At 44.5% G+C, this 21,675-nt stretch overlaps 1 non-coding gene across 1 annotated transcript; it reads left to right on the plus strand.

Moving 5' to 3' along the window:
* Positions 1 to 8,445: 8,445 nt before the first annotated feature.
* LOC140613679 (U6 spliceosomal RNA) lies at positions 8,446 to 8,550 on the plus strand. The gene has a single exon (XR_012014571.1). It is a non-coding gene; the product is annotated as a U6 spliceosomal RNA (small nuclear RNA).
* The last annotated feature ends 13,125 nt before the right edge of the window (positions 8,551 to 21,675 follow it).

Consider the following 21,675-nt stretch of genomic DNA (forward strand, 5'->3'; position numbering starts at 1 on the left):
AACGTGCCAGAGCCCCGAATGGAGGGCAGGGCCACCAGGGGCTCCCATGGGAGTCAGAACTGGGGTCCTGCCCCAGCCGAGGCCCAAGAGCGTTCCAGGCAGTTCACAGATTATTTTTGTTTTAATGAAAGTAGAAGAAAAAGCTGGTTTAAGTGATCTTGGAAAGCACCTGAGCAAGGACAACACAGCCGCTGGCTCTAAGGGAATGCTCATGGTGACAGTGGCGTGACAAACCTAGCAAGCCGTCACATGGCACTTCCTTGAGCATGCCGACCCTTCGTGTGGGGTCTCCCTCTGACGTCATTTTCACCTTGGCTGCCACTCCGGTCCCTCAGGGAGGCTGCTTGCAGGCTTGCAGCACCTGGACACAGCGTTCCTCCAGGAGCTCACGACACCCATCTAGTGGTGAGCACACAAGGCCTGAGCCCGGCACAGGGCCCCCCGCCCCCCAACTGGCTGTGCTCAAATCAGAGCTCATGCGGCCCCTCTGCCGGCAGCGGTCACCTAGAACTTTGTCACCACCATCAGAGCCGGAAAACGGCCAAGGCCTTGTCTGGAGCAACAGTGGACCAGGGTCAAACATCCATTCTGGCCCAAGCTGCCTCCTGACTCTGACCCTCATAACTGAGTAGACAGTAAATGGTGCACTAGGGACTAGGAGAGGCTTCCGGGGACACTTTGGGGCCACCTCCAGGAAGCCCCCTGGGCGGTGCTGTCTGCCTGCTTCCTCTTCCCACACCGGCTGCCACCTCCAGGCCAGGTGCTTGCTCTTCCCTCCCCTGATGCTCGCCCCCTCCCAGGCTGTGCCTACGCATCTGGCTGGGGCTGGGAGGCAGCAAGGAGTCCACTTGGCTCCCATGAGATAGGGGAGCCCAGGGCCACCAAATCCATTGAGGCCTGATCCCGTAGGGGAGGCAGAGCCAGAGAAAGGGCGCATCCCAGGTCTGCTGGTCCGTGGAGGGGCCCCAGCACCCTCACCTGCCCAGATGGGCCCCCACGGGGCTAGTACTGCCACTGCGAGGCTGCCGTGAGGGTGGGGAGCTCCCAGCCTGGGCCTGGGGGCCGGAGCCAGCAGGGTGGCTTTTCCATTGACCTGCTGTCTGACCTTGGGCGACTTACCACTGGGTCCCCAGTCTCAGTATTACTTGCAAAACAGGGGACATGGTCTCAGGCTTCCAGAGCTGGTATCAAGCGTGGTTGAGGACGTTCATCTTTCTGTTACTTCAATACCTAGGGACTGAGCTGGTGGCAGGCGGGGGATGAGCAGGGCCAGACTGCCTGCCGGGTGGACAACACCCGGTGTGAACAGGACTGGAGGCCTGGCTTGCACATGGGGCCTGGCCCCTCAGAAGGCTCCGGAGAGCACAGCCGTAACTTACAGAAGCCCATTTAGCCCGTTGCCAGCATCTTCCTTCTCTGCCACCAGCACCCACCAACACCCTCACTCAAAGACCCAGGGGCCACCTGGGACCCCTTCTCCACCCCCTGCCCAGCTCAGCTCCCAGGGAGGCCCTTCTGGGAGCGTGGTGGGCTCCCCAGCACAGAGGCCAACTGTCAGAAGCGGGCGGGAGCTGGGCAGTGAGCGGGGCGGACCGCTCCCCTCCTGGTTCCAGCAGTACCTGGTTCTGGCTCTGGGTTGTGCCCACCCTCTTCCCGGGTACCCCCCAACCCCGTCAAGTCCCAGGGACCGTACCCAGCAGTTAATGGCCTGTTCTGTGTTTCCTGTTGTGGGGGAAGGTCTGTCAAGCCCACAGGACCAGAACCTGCCCCCTTCCGGATCCAGCAGAGTCCCTACTTTTCTCCCTGCCCCCTCCAAAGGGTGCTGGCTGAACTTGGAAGCCTTCACCCTGGGGCTTCACTTCCTACCCTGGGGGCTCAGGCAGGGTATCCCATGCAATAGGAAAGAGGTGCCCCCCTGGACTGTGCCCAGACTGGAGCAGGTGGGCTGAATTCTTACCTGTCTGCCCCCGAGGTGCTGAACCCACAACTGTCCCCTGGAGCCCGCACCCCACCTGTCCCCACTGGCGTCCTCCGGTGGGGCTTGGCTCGGGCTGCTGAAGGAGGCTGGCTCTGCACTCTCAAGCCTCTGGGGTTTCAATGTCAAGGACCCAGAAGGGACTGTTTACCAGAGGAGGGGGTGTGTGGCGGCAGGAGCATTCAAATTCTCCTTCTGTCCTTGGTGACGGGTCTCCTGGTGTGATTCCTAAGCCCACCGAGCCCCTGCTCCTCAGCTTCCAGACGGAGAGAGAAGCTCCCACTTCAGATTTCCCAAGTTTTGCCAGTGGGAGCCCCTGGAAGCTTTTTGATGCATTCATCATTTTTTTTTTAACATTTTATTTATTTAACAGAATACACAAGCAGGGGGAGCAGCAGAGGAAAAGGGAGACGCAGACTCCCCGCAGAGCAGGGAGCCTGAAGTGGGGCTCCATCCCAGGACCCTGGGATCATGACCTGAGCCAAAGGCAGATGCTTACCGACTGAGCCCCCCAGGCGCCCCTGATGTGTCCATCCTTTAATGCTCCAAGGTTTGGCTGCACTCACTCTGCCCTCCACCTGGAATGGGCCATTTCCCCAGAGCACCCGATTCCTTTCGGTGAAGGCAGTATTAAAACCCAAGGTCTGGGTGTTGTGTGTGCTCACTGCTAGGAGGTGTCCCCCCTCTCAAGCCCTCTCAGTGATGGAGCTAAGAAACCAACAGATCACCCTTCCATCTGTATTCATGTCTCTGTACCTGCGGGTATTGAAAACGGTGATTGCTCCAATTCCGTCCAACACCAACAGGGCTCATTCTGTGCTGCTTCTTTTCACATCTAATGCCCTTCTCTGATAATGGGGAGCCTGCCTCCCTTTCTCTTCAAGATAATGACTTCTTGGATCAGTTTCCAGTATGTATCTAGTCTCCAGGCCATCATCCACTTCTTCCCACTTCACCCATTTTCCAGTGCTCCTTGGCTGGGCCACTGATGCCACCTCTGCCCCCAGCGCAGATGTCTTCCTCCCTCCACCCCCACAACGCCCCTCACTGCCTTCAGGCTCCCCTTGCCCCCACTGGCTACCACCCCCAGCCCTCCAGGCCCCCAGGCTGCTCAGACCTCACCCCCACTGATAGGCAGGGATGCTTTCCTCACTCTGCTTGGGCTGCAGCACCCACTCCCCACCCAGCAGAGGCTTCTCTGGCCTGGCTCCACCTAAAGCCTTTCAGTCTCAGAAGACATCATTTTAAAAGTTATTTTTAGAGTCCAGTTGTTTTTTTGTACAAAGGGGTATATGTTCCTTGTAAAATTCTAAGAGCAAAAGCTTGAAGAATCGAGACTGCTAAAGCTACACAGACCTCTGAACTTTTGAGTGCAAAGGGAGGGAGTATTAATATATTCAAATAATCTCATCTAAAAGAAACAATGGAAGAAAAAATAAGTGGAGACATGGAAGAAGTCTGCTCTTCTCTGATGTGTCTTGTTTTCTAACTTTGAAACCAGGTAAATATTTTACATTATTTCTATTTACTTATCTTTTAAAGATTTTATTTGAGAGAGTGTGAGAAAGAGAGAGAGAGCATAAGCAGGGAGGAGGGCTAGAGGGAGAAGCACACTCCCGGCTGAGCAGGGAGCTCCATGCTATGCATAACTCCATCCCAGGACCCTGGGATCATGACCTGAGCCAAAGGCAGTCGCTTTACTCACTGAGCCACGCAGGCACCGCTTTACATTATTTTTAAAAAATATTTTATTTATTTATTCATGAGAGACACACAGAGAGAGGCAGAGACACAGGCAGAGGGAGAAGCGGGCTCCATGCAGGGAGCCTGATGTGGGACTCCATCCGGGGTCTCCAGGATCACACCCTGGGCTGAAGGTGGTGCTAAACTGCTGAGCCACCCAGGCTGCCCCACATTATTTTTTTAAAGTAAGTTAATAAAGCAGTCCCTAAAAGTGTAATAAACAAATGAACCCAATTTATATCAAGTGATTGCATAAACAACACAGCATAACAAAGAATTATTTTGAATGATTTTGTTTTTAAAGCAATGAGATTTTCACAGCTGATCCTGAGGGAGATGCTTTCTTTTTTTTTTTTTTTTTTTTTTTAGGTTTTATTTTGGAGGGAGTGCTTGGGTGGCTCAATATGTTAAGTGGCTGGCTCTTGATTTTGGCATAGGTCATGATCTCAGGGTCCTGGGATGGAGCCCCGTGTGGGGCTCCACACTCAGTGGGCAGTCTACTTCCGGATTCTCTCTCTCTGCCTCTTCCTTCTCTTTCCCTCTCAAATAAATAAATCTTTTTTTTTTTTTTTTACAAAAAAGAGCCTTTATTTATTTATTCATGAGAGACACAGAGGCAGAGAAATAGGCAGAGGGAGAAACAGGCTCCTTTCGGGAGAGCCTGATGTGGGACTTGATCCCAGAACCCTGGGATCACAGCCTGAGCCAAAGGGAGACGCTCAATCACTGAGCCACCCAGGTATTCCTCAAATAAGTAAATCTTAAAAAAAAAAATTTTAAGATTTTATTTTTTAAAGTAATCTCTACCCTCAGTGTGGGACTTGAACCTACGACCCCAAGATCAAGAGTTGCGTACTCCACCAACTGAGCTAGCTAGGAGCCCCTTGAATGATTTAAAAATACATCATTTTAAAAATAAATAAATAAATAAATAAATAAATAAATAAATAAATAAAAAAAATACATCATTTTGACCTTGCACCCTTACTGGGATATCTACTGAGGAAAAAAGAACCATTAAGAAATTAATTAAATTTGGGAACCCTGGGTGGCGCAGCAGTTTAGTGCCTGCCTTTGGCCCAGGGCACGATCCTGGAGACCCAGGATCGAATCCCACGTCGGGCTCCCGGTGCATGGAGCCTGCTTCTCCCTCTGCCTGTGTCTCTGCCTCTCTCTCTCTGTGATGTGACTATCATAAATAAATTAAAAAAAAGAAATTAATTAAATTTAAGAAATCTTAAATGTGTTTAATAGTTTATTAAATAATGTGTTTATTGTTAGTACTGATAGTGGTGTAGCTATTTTAACACATGTTTACATAGCTAATAAATAATAATGTTAATATTATTAGGAGCCACATTTTTTTGCATAACAGATATAAGTTTTAAAGTTATATACAATTTTGTAATCTTACTTTTGAATTATAAATATCAGTATGAAGTCATAATTTGTGTTTTTTACCTGCTTAAGTAGGCTCTACACTGAATATGGGGCTTGAACTCATGACCCTGAGATGAAGAGTGGCATACTTTTTAGACGTCCCAGCCAGGCACCCCCGTAATTTATTTTTTGTTTCAAAAGAAATACATTCTTCTTATCTCTGTCCACTGCAGAGACCTCCAAGCAAAGACAACTCAGTGAGCAACACTCTTCAAATGACACCCACCACTAAAAGGAACCAGGGCTCTTTGGAGAAAGGCTGACTCTGGGTCTGGGGCAGAAAATATGCAAGAAAAGTCTGACATATCTCATCACGCTAGACAGCAAGGAAGCTATGAAATACTATTGGGGTCTTGTCAAATTGACACAGGAGCCACCTGTAAGGGACCGCCACTAGCCAGAGATGGGACAATTTAAGCATCAAAAGTATTAATGACTGCATGGGTTCAAACACACTCAAATACATTTTTAAAAAATCATGAGTTCATAATAAGACTTTTAAAATTCAGTCACTTTGGGAGGTTGCTTGGGCACAATGCTGGTAATGAAGGTGTCAAGGTATCGTGTCCGTCCCCACCCCCCCACACCCCCCCTTGCCGCCAGGTCTCCTCTACAACTAGGACAAGGATGAGAAGCGCTAGGGGTTTGCGGCTCAGCTGAGCAGTGCTCGGGGCTGTTGGTCCCCCAGCTCTGTGGGGCCCCTCCCGCCTGCCGGCTTCTGAAGTCTAATCATCCCCAACTCTTCCCTTTTCTCCCCCAGCTCTAGGGGAGTTCCCTCTCCCTCTAGTTGTTCTGTGATACCTCCCTGTTCACTGTTCTGCCTTTTTAATTCCTAAAGACCTCGTTTAACATTTCTTTAGAAGATATTTTCACCATTGAAGTAGTTGGTATAGTTAGTTTCTGTCTCCTGACTGGGCTCTGGCTAGTATAGGCACCAAATATTTATGTTGAAATTGGTGCTAAAAAAAAAAAGAAAAAGAAAAAAGAAAAAAGAAAAAAATCAAGACTTCTTGCCTGTCTTGTACTTGATTATATTTCAGGGTAACCAAATAGCTGATAATGAAAAGCTTTTCCTTTTAGAAAAATTTCAGCTAAGACTGCGGAACTAATGATCTAATTAGAAAAATCACCATTTCATAATGCCTAGTTAATGAAGGATGTAGGTGAGCATAATCAACAGCTGCTAAAACCATCACATGAAGGTTGATAGGGGACTTTATAACTGGTGCATTTTGCCAACAACTCCTGAACCCATGAGTCAATTGTCACATCATTAAAATCAGAACACTCTGGGGGATGGGGTAACTGGGAGATGGGCATGAGGGAGGACACGTGATATGATGAGCACTGGGTGTTATGTAAGACTGATGAGTCACTGACCTCGACCTCTGAAACCAATAAGACATTATTTGTTAATTCATTGAATTTAAATAAAATTTAAAAATAAAGATATATTAATTTAAAAGCAAAAACAAAACAAAAAGCAGAACACGCCTCCTGATGTGATGCACAAGCATCGCCTGTGAAGTGTTCTTTCCAAAATAATAGCTTCTAAATGTACCTACCAGTCTACATGAAAAACGGGCAGCAGAGCACATTAGACATCACCACGAGGATGCAATCAGCCAAATCATGCGTGGGCAATCTGCAAGCAAGTGAACTCATTTCACCAAAAATAAAAATCATGAGAAATGGTGAGAGGGGACTGTGATAGATGAAAGAGACATAGAGACATCCACAGGAATGAATAATGCAGACAGACCCTGATTGGACCCTCACACAAACAGGATAGAGAAACATTTTTAAGATTATCAGAGCAATCTGAACACAGACTATAAAATCAGGAAATGTGATTGAGTATGATACGGGCATGATGGTTATGTTAAGAAAATAATCCTCTGCTAGAGAAACATATATGTGTACATATATTATGATATGATATGTACTTTACAATGTGTACAACCAGGAGGATGGAATGAGACCTGGAATTTGCTTTAAGTTCCTCCGACATTGAAAAATAAAGAAAGAAAAGAAAAACATGGGGATGTATGAGTTTGGGCTCCCAAGATGATGTTTATCGAAGCTGGGTTATGGGTTTCATGGGTTTGCTATTCCATTTCATCTACTTTTGAGGATATTTGAAAATTCCTATTATAAAACTTTAAAAAGAAGAGAGCAAAAATATGTTGGCTTAGCAACAGAAAAATGTATGTTCAGCCAAAAGCATGAACAAGAGAATGTTCAGAACAGCTCTATTTATTACCATCCCAAACTGGAAACAACCCAAATGTCCATTAACAGTAGAATGGGGGCAGCCCGGGTGGCTCAGCGGTTTAGCGCCGCCTTCAGCCCAGGGCGTGATCCTGGAGACCTTGGATCAAGTCCCACGTCAGGCTCCTTCCATGGAGCCTGCTTCTCCCTCTGCCTGTGTCTCTGCCTCTCTGTTTCTCTCTATGTCTCTCATGAATAAATAAATAAAATCTTAAAAAAAAAAAGTAGAATGGATAAATGGTGGATATTCATATAATAGAATTAAAGCCATGGGTGACTCATAGACACAGTACACTATAAGCCACATATAAAATCGTACACATTGATTCCATGACTATAAAGACAGACAAAGGTAATTTACACTGTTAGAAGTAAGTATATTGTTTTTGGGGATAGAGATTGAAATGGAGCAACGAGGAGCAAGTAGGAAGCCGAGGTGGACGTGTTTCATTTCTTCATCTGGATGCTGGATACAGGAGTGTTTGCTCACTTTGTGAAAATATATTGAGCTGTATACTTATTGTTTGTGTACTTTATTGTATGCCTATTCTTCAATAAGAATTTTTATTTTATTTTATTTCTTATATATTCATGAGAGACACACACAGAGAGGCAGACACAGACAGAGGGAGAAACAGGCTCCATGCAGGGAGTCCGATGCAGGACTCAATCCCAGGACCAGGACTGCGCCCTGAGCCAAAGACAGAAGTTCAACTGCTGAGCTACCCAGGCGTCCCTTCAATAAGAAACTTAAAGTGCAGGTGCCTGGGTGGCGCAGTTGGCTGAGCGTCTGACTCTTGATTTCAGCTTGGGCTGTGGTGCTCGCTTCGGCAGCACATATACTAAAATCAGCTTGGGCTGTGATCTCAGGGTGGTGAGATCGAGCCTCTCATTAGGCTCCATGCTTGGCGCAGAGTCTGCTTAAGATTCTCTCTCTCTTCCTCTCCCTCAGCCCCTTCCCCCTCTAAAAAAAACAAATAAATCTTAAAAAGAAAAAGAAAAAAGAAACTTAAAGTGTTCGCTTCAGCAGGACATGTGCTAAAACTGGAACAATAGAGAAGATTTAGCATGGCTCCTGCACAAGGATGACACAGCACATTGGTGAGTTGTTCCATATTTTTGTAAACAAAAATGCTTAAATAAAACACTCACAGTAAAAAACAAAACAGAACTTTAAAGATACATAGGCTTGAGAAAGAGGACTGGTGCAGGTTCATTATCACAGATCCAGGAGAAATAAAAATAATCACTAGAGAATGTGCTGAGAAAAAGTACAACAACCAGCTGGATAATTCAGAGGGAATGAATAACTCCCTAGGATAATATAAAATACCAAGATTGACCTTGACACAATTGGAGTTCCTGAATAATTACCAAATAAGAGTTTGGAAAGATGATTAAAGATGGTGAAGGCAAAAAAATGTAAGTCCCCTTATTATGAAGGAGCAAAAAGTATCAGAAACATTGGCTCCTTTTATAAGATTGTAAATTGCTTCATTAAAAAAATGTTAAGCTAAAACAAGTTCCTATTGCTCATTGTATTATTCTATAAGCTGGTTCTTACATTTCAGGGAGTTTGTCTTTTTCTCTTATGAAATAAATACTAAGTTCATGTTAAGATACGTCAAGCATTGTTTTGAATAATTACGTAACTCACCAAATATCCAGCGTGAGAATGGAGGAAAGTCCATAAACTCTTCTGTTCACTTGAAGTGTAAGGAACTAGTAAGAAGCTCACTTCTTCTTTCTATCTTTAAGGGTCTGTCATTTTCCAGGCTTGTAACCTGCTGTCTTCCTGCTACAGTTGCTTCAGAGATTTCCAGTGGGGTTCTAGCACTATATGGTGAATTTTTCAAACTTGCCCTACAGGTATGAAATCCTTCTTTTTTTTTTTTTTTAAGATTTTACTTATTTATTCATGAGAGACACAGAGAGAGAGGCAGAGACACAGGCAGAGGGAGAAGCAGGCTCCCTGTGGGGAGCCCGATGTGGGACTCGATCCCAGGACCCCAAGATCACAACTTGAGCCAAAGGCAGATGCTCAACCACTGAGACACGAGGTGCCCTAAAGCCTTTATAACACATTATTACTACCCCTGTTCTTAAGGGGTTGTGTTCTCCAGTACTTTGACTTTTTAAGAGCCGCCTCCCCCCGCCACCCCTTACCCAAATTCGACATCACCACTATTCCTTCTTGCCTCTCAGGTCTCTTCTCTAGAGTCATTTTCCTTCTTTCTGAAGTTCACCTTCTGGAAATTCCTTCTGTCGGTGATAAACTCCTATATTCTTTTGGTCTGCATGCCCTCGCCTTGGTATAGGATAGGATGGCCGTCCTTGCTCACCGGGCTGGGGTGAGTCCAAGTTTCCATGGCCATTTCTCTGAAGCTCCAACACCTTGGGAAGACAGAGTCAGCCCTGCTTAGGGGCTGCACTAAGGCTAGGCTGGGCCACAGCCCTTTCTGCCACACCTGTCTCCCTTTTCCAGACCTGATGGATCAGATCCTGCCATCTCAAGAGATTCTGCACATTGGGGGGGCCTGGGTGGCTCAGTTGGTTAAGTGTCTCACTTCACCTCAGGTCATGATCTCAGGGTCCTGGGATTGAGCCCCGCGTGGGGGCTCCACATTGAATATGTAGTCTTCTTGAGATTCTCTTTCCCTCTCCTTCTGCCCCTTCTGCTTGTGCTCTCCCTCCCTAAAATAAATAAAATGAATCTTTTATTATTATTATTTTAAAATATTTTATTTATTTATTCATGAGAGACAGAAAGAGAGGCAGAGACACAGGCAGAGAGAGAAGCAGGCTCCATGCAGGGAGCCTGATGTGGGACTCGATCCTGGGACTCCAGGATCATGCCCTGAGCCAAAGGCAGGCGCGTAACTGCTGACCCACCCAGGTGTCCCTAAAATTAATCTTTTAAAAGAAAGAGAGAGATCCCTGGGTGGCGCAGCGGTTTGGCGCCTGCCTTTGGCCCAGGGCGCGATCCTGGAGACCCGGGATCGAATCCCACATCGGGCTCCCGGTGCATGGAGCCTGCTTCTCCCTCTGCCTGTGTCTCTGCCTCTCTCTCTCTGTGACTATCATAAATAAATAAAAATTTAAAAAAATAAAAAAATAAAAGAAAGAGAGAGAGGTTCTCATCAAAATCCCTTAGCCTGGCATTACAAGCCCTGTACCTTCCAAACTTCATATACCCCTGCCCAGTGTGGGTGCACCACCTTACCCACCCTTCCTCAGACCCCTGGACTTTCCTGTCTCTGTCCTTCTGTTCTGGGAGACACTAAGAGAAGTAAAATTGTTCACTGTGCCGCTACATGCTCTGCCCTAGGGAATGAGGAGGGTTGGGGTGGGGTTTCCCAAAAGTGTTTGGACAGAAAGAACCAAGAAAGCAGAGGCCCTCCCTGCAAAAGCCCCTCTCATATGTATGGCCACAGATGGTTTGGTAAGGCAGACCATGATTACCAAAATGCTAAATTATGGAAGAGGAAAGCACTCAGAGGCTTTGGAGACAAGCCAAGGGAGGGGGGGCAAGGGAAGTAAGAGTCTGAAAGCTTCAGCAATATCTAGACGGGAACACTTGAAAGAGCGGGCTGAGGTCTCTGGGGAAGACATCCCTTTAGAGTTCTGAGGTCTCGTCCCCTCCCGCTTGTTCCATCCGGTCCTGTATGGCCGCCTGACCATACCATTTTCTGAAACTGGGTTTCTAGGGGGACAGGTACTGCTGAATCCCCAGCACCCTGATTGGGGACTTGAAAACTGAAAGATAAGGGCAGCTCCCACCTCTCTCCATTTTGTATCTTTCAGAGGGGAGGGGACTGCTAGTGCCTACGGAAGAGAGTCCCGTGGTGTGCTGCTGCCCTTCTGGGATTATACAGTCAGTCTGAAGGGACGGTTTGGGTGCTACAGAGCTGGGGCAGGTGCTGCCTCACCAGTTGGACGTGCCAATGGTGTCCTCTGCTGGTTGCTTCTAGAAATCCTGACAGAATGTGGAGCCAGCAGCCTCCTGTGGGCCCTGGGCCCAGGTCCCAGGATTGCAACCATGGCTCAAATCAGGAGGAGGAAAAGGGAGTGCTGTTCGCATTCCAGAATGAATGAGAACAGAGTGACACCTGGGACCATCTCCCTGTTTAACAACTGGTACTGGTTAGGAACAAAGGTTTCTGGTGCTTGGCACCTCACTCTGAGTGACCAAGGTTTACATACCAGCCACATTTTAGCAGCAGCAGACTCTATCATAACAACTGGAAAAAACTGTCGCCACTATTGGCACTCAAGAGACAGCCTAGGACATCACTAGTGCTTTGTTCCTCTGGGTAACCAGGCAAGGTATGCAAAGTGCCTTAATGCCTTCGGTTGGGATGGTGGCGTCTCTTGCAGTGTGTCATCCATGCGTCATACTGGAGCACAGTGTGAGCTACAGCTGCTGTCCTGCCTTTCCACTACCTTGATCATACGGACCCTGGTTCCTGCTAAGTAAACTGCCCAGCTAGGCTTGCATGCTCCTCAGATACGGGAAGGAAGAGATGGTTGGGCTTTGAGTGAAGGCAAAATCTAGGGTCATGCAAGCCTGGTAACTACCCTGGGGGACATCTGGGCAACTATTAAGGATAAATTGCTGGCAAAGTAACAAGTCCTATACCAGTTTAGCTTCTTTGTATATTGAAGGCAGCAGACTCTACATTTAAGAATTTTACTAAAACCTTCTAGTAAAGGGGCCAGCAGACAAGAGACCATGCCTGAAGGGCCTCTGCAGCAAGGAGCTCTGGAAGATGGGGAAGCTGTGAACCAAGTGCTGCCACTGAGCCTTGTCTCCTTCAGACCCCCTGGAACTAGTCTCTGCTTTGGAAATTTTATTCCGCCAGTACTCAGGGGTTTGCCTTCATGGTCTTCTTCCTGTAGCTAAGAACCCTGCACATACCCCTTGGCACAAAATCTATGCATGCTGGCCAGATTTCCATGGCTGCCATCTGCAACTCTCAGTCTGAGGACTTTGCTTTGTCACCATAGCCTGGTCTACCCATGCATGGGCAGGCTGAAAGCTAACGCCCCCAGGAGCAGCCGTCCAACCATGATGATTACTGTGCGTTGATGGGAAAATACCCTCGCTGCCTTGTGCCTCGGGGCTATTGCTGAAGTGTTAGCCACTGGCTTCCAGAGTCCTCTATGAAGGACATTTAGTATGGTTAGCTGCAGTTTTAGCCTGCTAGAAAAGCCAGCCTGAGTGGAAGTAACGAACACAACAGATGGGATGTCCGACAGAAGGGATACATTTCAGGCATAAAACAGAGAAATCCCAAGACCAGACGAAGAAAGTCTAAGAGGAAGGATTGAAGAAAAAAAATGACTGTACAGGGCAGCCCTGGTGGCTCAGCGGTTTAGCGCCACCTTCAGCCCAGGGCGTGATCCTGGAGACCCAGGATCGAGTCCCACATTGGGCTGAGAACCTGCTTCTCCCTCTGCCTGTGTCTCTGCCTCTTTCTGTGTGTCTCTCATGAATATGTAAATAAATAATCTTTTAAAAAATGACTGTACAATAAAAACAAATAAAAGCAAATAGATATGGAAGGTAGAAGGAGCTAAAATCTGAGTAACAGGGATTCTAGAGAGAAATATAAACATGGAAAGGAAAAATATTTGAAGAAATAATGGAGACAATTTCCTGGAATAATACAAAATAAAACATCTTGCATCAAAAAATGCCCAGAGAATGCCAAAAGAAGAAAAAGGAGGATGTGAGGGCAATCTGGCTGTGACATCCATCACCCCATTGATTGCCAGGGTTGATTCAGCTGATCTGGTTGGCTAGGTGTGTGTCCCCTTCCTCCCTACTGCTCCACATGTGTCCCTACACTTAGTTGAAGAGGACAACCTTCTCTGATAGAGGAGGCTTCCTCTTCGGTCAAGGATATATAGTAGCTGTGCTCCCCTGCTAGAACCTCCAAACAAGCCCTTGAGGTCCATTTGTAGGAGAACATAGGGCAGTAGTCAAGCTTCCAAGACTCTAGACACATCCAAACGAGGCACTGCATGTGGCAGTCTGCCTTCCTTTAAAAAACAAAAACAAAAACAAAAACAAAACCTCACATCTATATACACCATCTAGAACTTTAAGAATATCAGAGATAACATGGAGAGGAAAGAGCATATGACATACAAAGCAACGAGAATCAGACCAACATCAGATTTTTCAATAGCAACATTGAAAGCAAGAAGCAAATGGAGTAATATTTTCAAAGTATTAAAGGAAAAGAATTTAGAATCCTGAAATTTATATCCATCCAAACTGTCATCCAAATATGACAAATGGGCCCCACACACCAATTATTACAGTAAGTTAAAGGAGCTAAGTCTTTCAGTTAAAACAAAAAGAGTGATTCTGTTTTTAAGGATCCAGATACATGTCCTAGAGACAGGTAAAGCCTGGGGACATGAACAGATTGAAAGTAACAGGATGGAAGATAACCTCTCAGACAAAAATAAAAATACTAAGCAGAAGAGATCTAAGGGAATTATACCACCATCAGATAAACTAAGATAAAAAGCATCTGTAGGAATGGAAAGTGTCACTCCATAAAGAAGGGTTCGATTCACAAAGGGAGGTAGCAATTTTAAATACGTTGTACTAAATAACATAAGCTCAAAATACATTAAGCAAAAACTGAGAGGCTACAGGGAGAAATCATTAAATCCACTTCAGGGATCCATTGTTGGTGAATGTCAACTAATGTAGCCACTTTGGAAAACATTCGGCAGCATAACCTAAAATTCTGACTGAGGAATTCCATGCCTAAGAACTGTCCCAGGAAGAAATTTTATACCCAGACATATCTACAAGAATGTTTACAATTGGGGGAAAAAAAAAAAAGAGCCCAAGGGCCACCAGCAGAAGAGTGAATGGATAAATTGTGATATAGTCCCACGAGGAAATATTGACAGTCAAATCAAATGAACAATGGCAATATAGAGCAATTAGGAAAATCAAAGTAATGTGATAGTAAATAAAATGTCAGCCTCCAAATAGGATATTCAGCATATTATCCTTTTCACAAGGTTAAAAAAAACTTTTAAAAAGCACATGTAGGGACACCGGGGTGGCTCAGTTGGTTAAGCATTTGCCTTGGGCTCAGGTCATGATCCTGGGGTCCTGAGATCGAGTCCCACAGGCTCGGCAGGGAGTGTGCTTCTCTTTCTACCCCTCCCCCCACTTGTGCTCTCTCTCATATAAATAAAATCTTTAAAAAACAACAAAAAAAACCATAGATACAAGAAAACCACACAGAAAGAAGACAAAAAAAGCATATTTGAAGTTTAAGCTGGTTGCCTCGGGTGGGGGAATGAAAGTGGGATGAGCAGGGTTTAGGGCAGGAGATGGAAGCAAATGGTTGCTTGGGTCATTGTATAGTCCTAGCCTTTGTTTTGTAGTGGTAGGTTTGAAGGTGCTTACATTATTAAAAATAATCAACTAAATATTTAATATTTTATGGACCAAAAATGGAATCATAATGGAAATTAGAAAACACTCAAAACTAGACTATAATTAAAACAATAGATACTTCATACCTATCAGGATAGCTACTATTAGAAAAAAGAACCTAATGTGTTGGTGAAAATGTGGAGAAACTGGAACCTTGTGTGCTGTTAGTGGGAATGTAAAATGGTGCCACCACTATGGAAAACAGCATGGTGGTGGTTCTTTAAAAAATTAAAAATAGATTTGCCATATTATCCAGTAATTCCACTTCCAGGTGTATCTCCAAAAGAAATGAAAGCAGGTCTCAAAGAAATATTTATATACCCATGTCATAGCAGCATTACTCACAATAGCTTAAAGGTAGAAGGAATTCAAGAGTCCATCGATGGAAGAATGGATAAGCAAAATGTAGTTTATACATAAAATAGGATATGGTTCAGCCTTAAAAAGGGAGGAAACTCTAACATGAGCTACAATTTGGATGAACCTTGAAGACATTATGCTGAGTGAAACAAGCCAGTCACAAAAGGAGACTGCACAGAAATGTGAATGTATTTAACACTATTCAACTGTATACTAAAAAATGGTTATGGTGGGAAATTTTGTCTTTAACTCAATTAAAAAAAACTAAGAACAAATACATATAGAGCTGCATCAAAGGACACTTTGGCCTTAAAGGATAAGACTGTTTCACAATGGAAAAATAGTACCTTTGTAGGAAAATGATCCAGAAGCCATCTCTTTAACCAAGTGACAAAAATTAGCATCACCAATAATTGGATATTCTCCATCATGTGCTTTATGATATGCAAATAAGCACACATCACTTCTAGGCTATTTTTGCTAAAATTGTTTAACCTAAATTTAAGTATGCAAAACAATCACACAAATCCGAATAGAGGACATTTTCATAAGAAATCAGCCTGAGGGGAATCCCTGGGTGGCTCAGCGGTTTAGTGCCTGCCTTTGGCCCAGGGTGCAATCCTGGAGTCCCGGGACCGAGTCCCACATCAGGCTCCCAGCATGAAGCCTGCTTCTCCCTCCTCCTGTGTCTCTGCCCCTCTCTCTCTCTCTATGTCGGTCATAAATAAATAAATAAATCTTAAAAAAAAAAAAAGAAATCAGCCTGAGTTGTCAAAACTCATTTAATGAAAAAAAAAGAAAAACCATTAAGGCATCTGTTCTAAATTAAGAGGTTAAAGAGACTTAACAACTCCATGTGAAAACCACATGTGTTGTATGTAGAGAGAAATAGAGGTTGGCAAATGTGACAAAGTGGTGGCCCCACCAAAGGGCACATAATTCTTCCCTTTTCTTCAGGCTGGGGTTGGGGAGGAGGTAAAGCTGAAGCATCCAACCTCAATCGTTAGAATAAGAGCCAGAGAATAACCCCAAGGGAGGGTGAGGAAAGGGGAAATACGTAAGAGCAGAAATCCATAATACATAAACAAGCTCAGTGAAGAGAAATGACAACAAAGAGCTGGCGCTCTGAAGACTAATAAAGAAATGTCTTTCAAGAGTGATGGGACAAAAAAAAAAAAAGTGATGGGACAAAAAAAGGAAAAAGTGCAGTAATATTAGATATAGTAAGAGGACATATTGTAGATACAATCAAGATTACAAACAAGGCAATTCTGCAAATAACTGTGCAATAAACTTGAAACCATAAATGAGGAAATAGGAAAATGCTTTTTCCTTGGAAGTATCACTGACTCAAGAACAGAAAACCCAAGCAATCAATCTATTATCACAAAAATCTAGAGTTAAAAATCTTTCCACCTAGGGCACCTGGGTGGCTCAGTTGGTTAAGCGCCTGACTCTTGATTTTGGTTCAGGTCATATTCTCAGGGTCAGGAGATCGAGCCCTGGGTCAGCTCTAAGCAGAGTGTGGAGCCTGCTTAGGATTCTCTCGGGGATCCCTGGGTGCTCAGTGGTTTAGCGCCTGCCTTCGGCCCAGGGTGTGATCCTGGAGTCCCCGGATCGAGTCCCCCATCGGGCTCTCTGCATGGAGCCTGCTTCTCCCTCTGCCTGTGTCTGTGCCTCTCTTTCTGTGTCTCTCATGAATAAATAAATTAAATCTTAAAAAAAAAAAAAAAAAAAAAAAAACAAAAACGGATTCTCTCTCTCCCTCTGTCCCTACCCTGCTCATACTCTCTCTCTCAGGTGGAAAAAAAAAAAAAAAAAAAAGATTAAAAAAAATCTTCCCACCCACCATAAAAATACCAGGCATAATGGGTTTTACAACAAGTTTTACCATTAATTACAGAAATGCAAAATTCCAGTCTGATACAAACCCTTGTAATGAAAATAAAGAGAGAGAATACTAACTCATTTTATAAGGTTGGCATAACCTTGATATAAAGACACAAGGGTAGCACAGGAAAGAAAAAACTTAAACCATCTTACTTGAACCTGAATGCCAAAATGCACCCAAATATCAGACAATCAAATCCAGCAATATGTTGAAAAATATATCATGACTGTTTTTATTCTAGAAAGCAAGGATGTTTTGAGGTGAGAACTGTCAAGGTCTCTTACCACACTTACAGGTTAAAGGAGAAAAAAAACATGACTAGCTCAGATCGCCATGTGTGCTTCTTGGCACATATATATGGGTGGCTGGATGAGTGAAGTGGGTGGGGAAACTTTCGTGGAAATGACCTGCTCTTAGGTTGGTGCTAACATGATACAAATGCTGAGCCTGAAGGGCCACAAGTCCTAAACCTAACTGCAGGATGTGTCAGTATTGTTAGGTGACCAATCACACGGACTGACCACAACATGGGGAAGAAGGGGCTCTCAGAACACTCAGCTCACTCTGGGAGATCTATTCACTCAACTCATGGTTAGGATCTGCCACTAAGTTGGGAGAAGAGAAGGGGATTTCAGCTTCAGAGAATAAGTACTATGCAGAACATAAGGACTCTACCTCCAACAGGATTCTTAGCTCCAACCCACAGGAGCTAAATGGCCAATAAGAGACAGAGAAGTGGAGATCCCTGGGTGGCGCAGCGGTTTGGCGCCTGCCTTTGGCCTAGGGCGCGATCCTGGAGACCCGGGATCGAATCCCACGTCGGGCTCCCGGTGCATGGAGCCTGCTTCTCCCTCTGCCTGTGTCTCTGCCTCTCTCTCTAGGACTATCATTTAAAAAAAAAAAAGAGACCGAGAAGTGGAGGGACCACCTGGGTGGCTCAGTCGTAATCCCTGAGTTTCAGGATCAAGTCCCACATCAGGCTCCCCCTGGGGAGCCGGTTTCTCTCTGTCTCTCATGAATAAGTAAAATATTTATTTATTTATTAAGTTTTTAAAGGATTTTATTTATTTATTCATGAGAGACACACACACACACAGAGAGAGAGAGAGGCAGAGACACAGGCAGAGGGAGAAGCAGGCCCCATGCAGGGAACCCGACATGGGACTCAATCCCGGGTCTCCAGGATCAGGCCCTGGGCTGAAGGTGGCACTAAACTGCTGAGCCACCGGGGCTGCCCCTAAATAAAATCTTTAAAAGAGAGAGAGAGATGGAGAAGTGGAGATGAAAGGGTTTTAGGGGGAAAACAGGGGCTATTAGGTAAACCACACAATCACTGAGGGCTAAAGAAAAATCTAAGGCCAGGTTTACAGATACAGTGCCAAAAAAAAAAAAAAAAAATCACACAATCACATGACCAAGTGGGTAACAGTCAAAGGAGTACTTAGAGGAAAACTTGTAGCCATAAAAATGTTAGAAAACAAGACTGAAATTAAGCATATGGCTCAATAAGGTAGAAATGAGCAAAGAAGTAGAAGGAAACACCCAATAATGTAGAGAAACATCTTGCAAAATTAGTCAAAGAAAATACACAGAATAAAGGACAAATGTCTGTTGGTTTTATCAAAAGGTTGTCCCTGGGGGATCCCGGGGTGGCTCAGAGGTTTAGTGTTTGCCTTTGGCCCAGGGCGTGATCCTGGAGTCCCGGGATCAAGTCCCACATCGGGCTCCCTGCATGGAGCCTGCTTCTCCCTCTGCCTGTGTCTCTGCCTCTCTCTCTCTCTCTCTCTCTGTCTTTCATGAATGAATGAATAAATATATATATAAAATCTTAAAAAAAAAAAAAAAAAGAGGCTGTCCCCTTATTTTGGTTAAAGAACTGCTCTATTCCATGGGAAGCACATGTTGTGTGTACAGATTAGGCTTGGCTCATCTTGCCTCTCACCCATCCTCCCTATTCAAGTCCTGGTCACAGTACTCACTCAGAAGGGGGTCAGTGACCCAAGATGACCAAATGGTCTTCCGTGACATACACAGATGCTCACAAAGGACCTCTTTGCTTATAAGGACTGAATGTAAACTGAAGCTTCCTGCAGAATACAATGGTAGGGAGAGATTGGTCCACCTACAGAAGCAGAGATAATCCAAGGAACAAATGAGAGGGAGCCCTGACGAAATCATGCTCGCCCTGGATCAGCTCTTCTTACAGCTGTTCTCTTAGACTTATGGTCAATGAGCCCTGGTTTGCTTCTGCTAGGTGGAGTTAGATTTTGACGCTTACAAATTAAGAAAGTCCTGGGACACCTGGGTAGCTCAGTTCAGGGTGTGATCCTGGAGTCCTGGGATCGGGTCCCGCATCGGGCTACCTACATGGAGCCTGCTTCTCCCTCTGCCTATGTCTCTACCTCTCTGTCTCTCATGAATAAATAAAATCTTAGAAAAAAAGGCAGTCAAGTATCTACCCCTTAAAAAGGAACCAAACACAGATGTTTTTATAAATAAAGCCTACCAAACTTTAAGCAACAAAAAACCCCTTCTACAAATTATTTAAGAACAAAGAAATAGATTAAATGTCTTCAAATCCATTCTACAAGGATAGCATAGGGCTATACCAAATTGGGACAGGGAAATCATTAAAATAAGAAGTAAAATTGGCCCAGAAATAAATATTAAAATCCTAAAGAAATAAACACTCTAAGTGGAGCTTATATGAAATTGCAAGGACAGCTCAGCATGAGAAAGTCTGTTCATGAGAAGCAGCTCAATAATAAAACGAAATCTTTTGGTTATCTCAATAGACATCAAAATCATTGCTATTAAATAAAGGGGAAAAGCCTTCAGTAAGCTGGGAACAGAGGGAAACATTTTTAGCCTAATGGAGGTTATCTACCAGACACCTAATGCAAGAATTGTGTTACGTGACTTATGGGAACAGTTCCCACTGGGAGAAAAACGAGGGTACCACCCAACATTATACCGGAGGCCCTGACCTCTGTGACCCTAAAAAGAAACAAGTGTAAAGGATAAAGCTACCACTAGGAGAACATACTTGGACCTCCCAGAAAGTCAAGAGGATCAACTGAAAAACTATGAGAACAAAAGAATTTAATTAGCTCAACTAGGTGAGCAAGGATGGACAGTTTTCCCTAAATGCCAGTGATGGGCAGAAATGTAATTTCAAAAGATCCCACTCATAACAAGTAACTCTAAAATTCCCAGGACTAAATTGAACCAGAAATGTAAAGGACCCACATGAAGACAAACTTATAAAAGCAAGTACATACCCCATTTCTGGTAGGAAAATTCAAAACTGTTAAGATAGTATTTTTCTGCATATCAAGCTATGGGATTTAAAACCCTGATGAAAATCTCAAAAGGATTTTTAAATGCAAATTGCCAAGTTCCTTCTAAAGTTATGTAAGAAAAAACAGGAAATTTTCAAGGAAGAGTGGGCCAGAATGAGGGAGATAGATTAAGTAACGCCATAAAATGTGGTATGTGCACATACATCAACAGATGAGAAACTCCAGAAAGAGACCCACATGTATGCAAGAATTCAGTTTATTTTAAAAAGGTATTTTAAATCTGAGTAAAGAATGACCCATTCAACAGATGGTATAGAGACAAATGACTACCCCTTTAGGAAAAAAAAAGTTGCCTCCCATAAAAAATAAATTTCAGACAAGTTAGATATACACACACACATACATATCCTTAACTCATCTGAAGTTTATTTTTTGTATATATACACATACATACAAATATATAGACATGTATATATTTAAAGCTCCACTAAGATAAAATAAGGTAAAGTGAGCAAGGAACAGATAAATGAACCAGTAGCTGGAGACGATGTGGAATCAGTGACAGGCCTTTCAGATTGTTTCAGACAGGAGATTCTATAGCACCTCTGCCACTAACATATCCAGTAGAGAGGATGGCAAAAAACAAAACTCACATAAAGTCCTTAAACAAGACGATAAGCTCCAGGGCACAAGAGAAAAGTTTTAAGTCCCGCTGGATTACATGGCGGGGGGGGGGGGGGGGGAGTTAAAGGACAATCCATGAGCACATTTGTAGGGTGGGTAATGAGGACACATAATGAAGTATGTGGTCATAACAGGGGAAGGGGGAATTGGTAGACAATATACAAGTTTTGAAGTACAACATCCCAGAGATCTGCTAGGCAGTGCTGAGCATCCACCTGAGGTTTGTAATTATGAATTTAAGGTAAAACTAGTGAGTTAGGTTGGCTGTTTTCTCTAGCATTTACTTGAACACAGGCACAGAAGTGAACAGCTGGGTTAGCCAGGGTTAGATCTTACTAGATGAACCGGCAGGGAGACAAGCGAGTGGAAGGTGTAGGTGGAATCAATGTTGCACAAGGAAGGGAAGTGAAGATAGGAAAATAAAGGTAAGAATGTGTGTTGGGGCTGGGTGGGGGTGGTGGTGGTTGTGGTTGTGGTTGAGGATACAGAGGAGGGAGTTGAGCAGGTAAGCACGAAAACCAGGAGGTGGTGATTT

The sequence above is a fragment of the Canis lupus genome, chromosome 21, assembly GCF_048164855.1.
Source record: "Canis lupus baileyi chromosome 21, mCanLup2.hap1, whole genome shotgun sequence".
NCBI classification, from domain to species: Eukaryota; Metazoa; Chordata; class Mammalia; order Carnivora; family Canidae; genus Canis; species Canis lupus.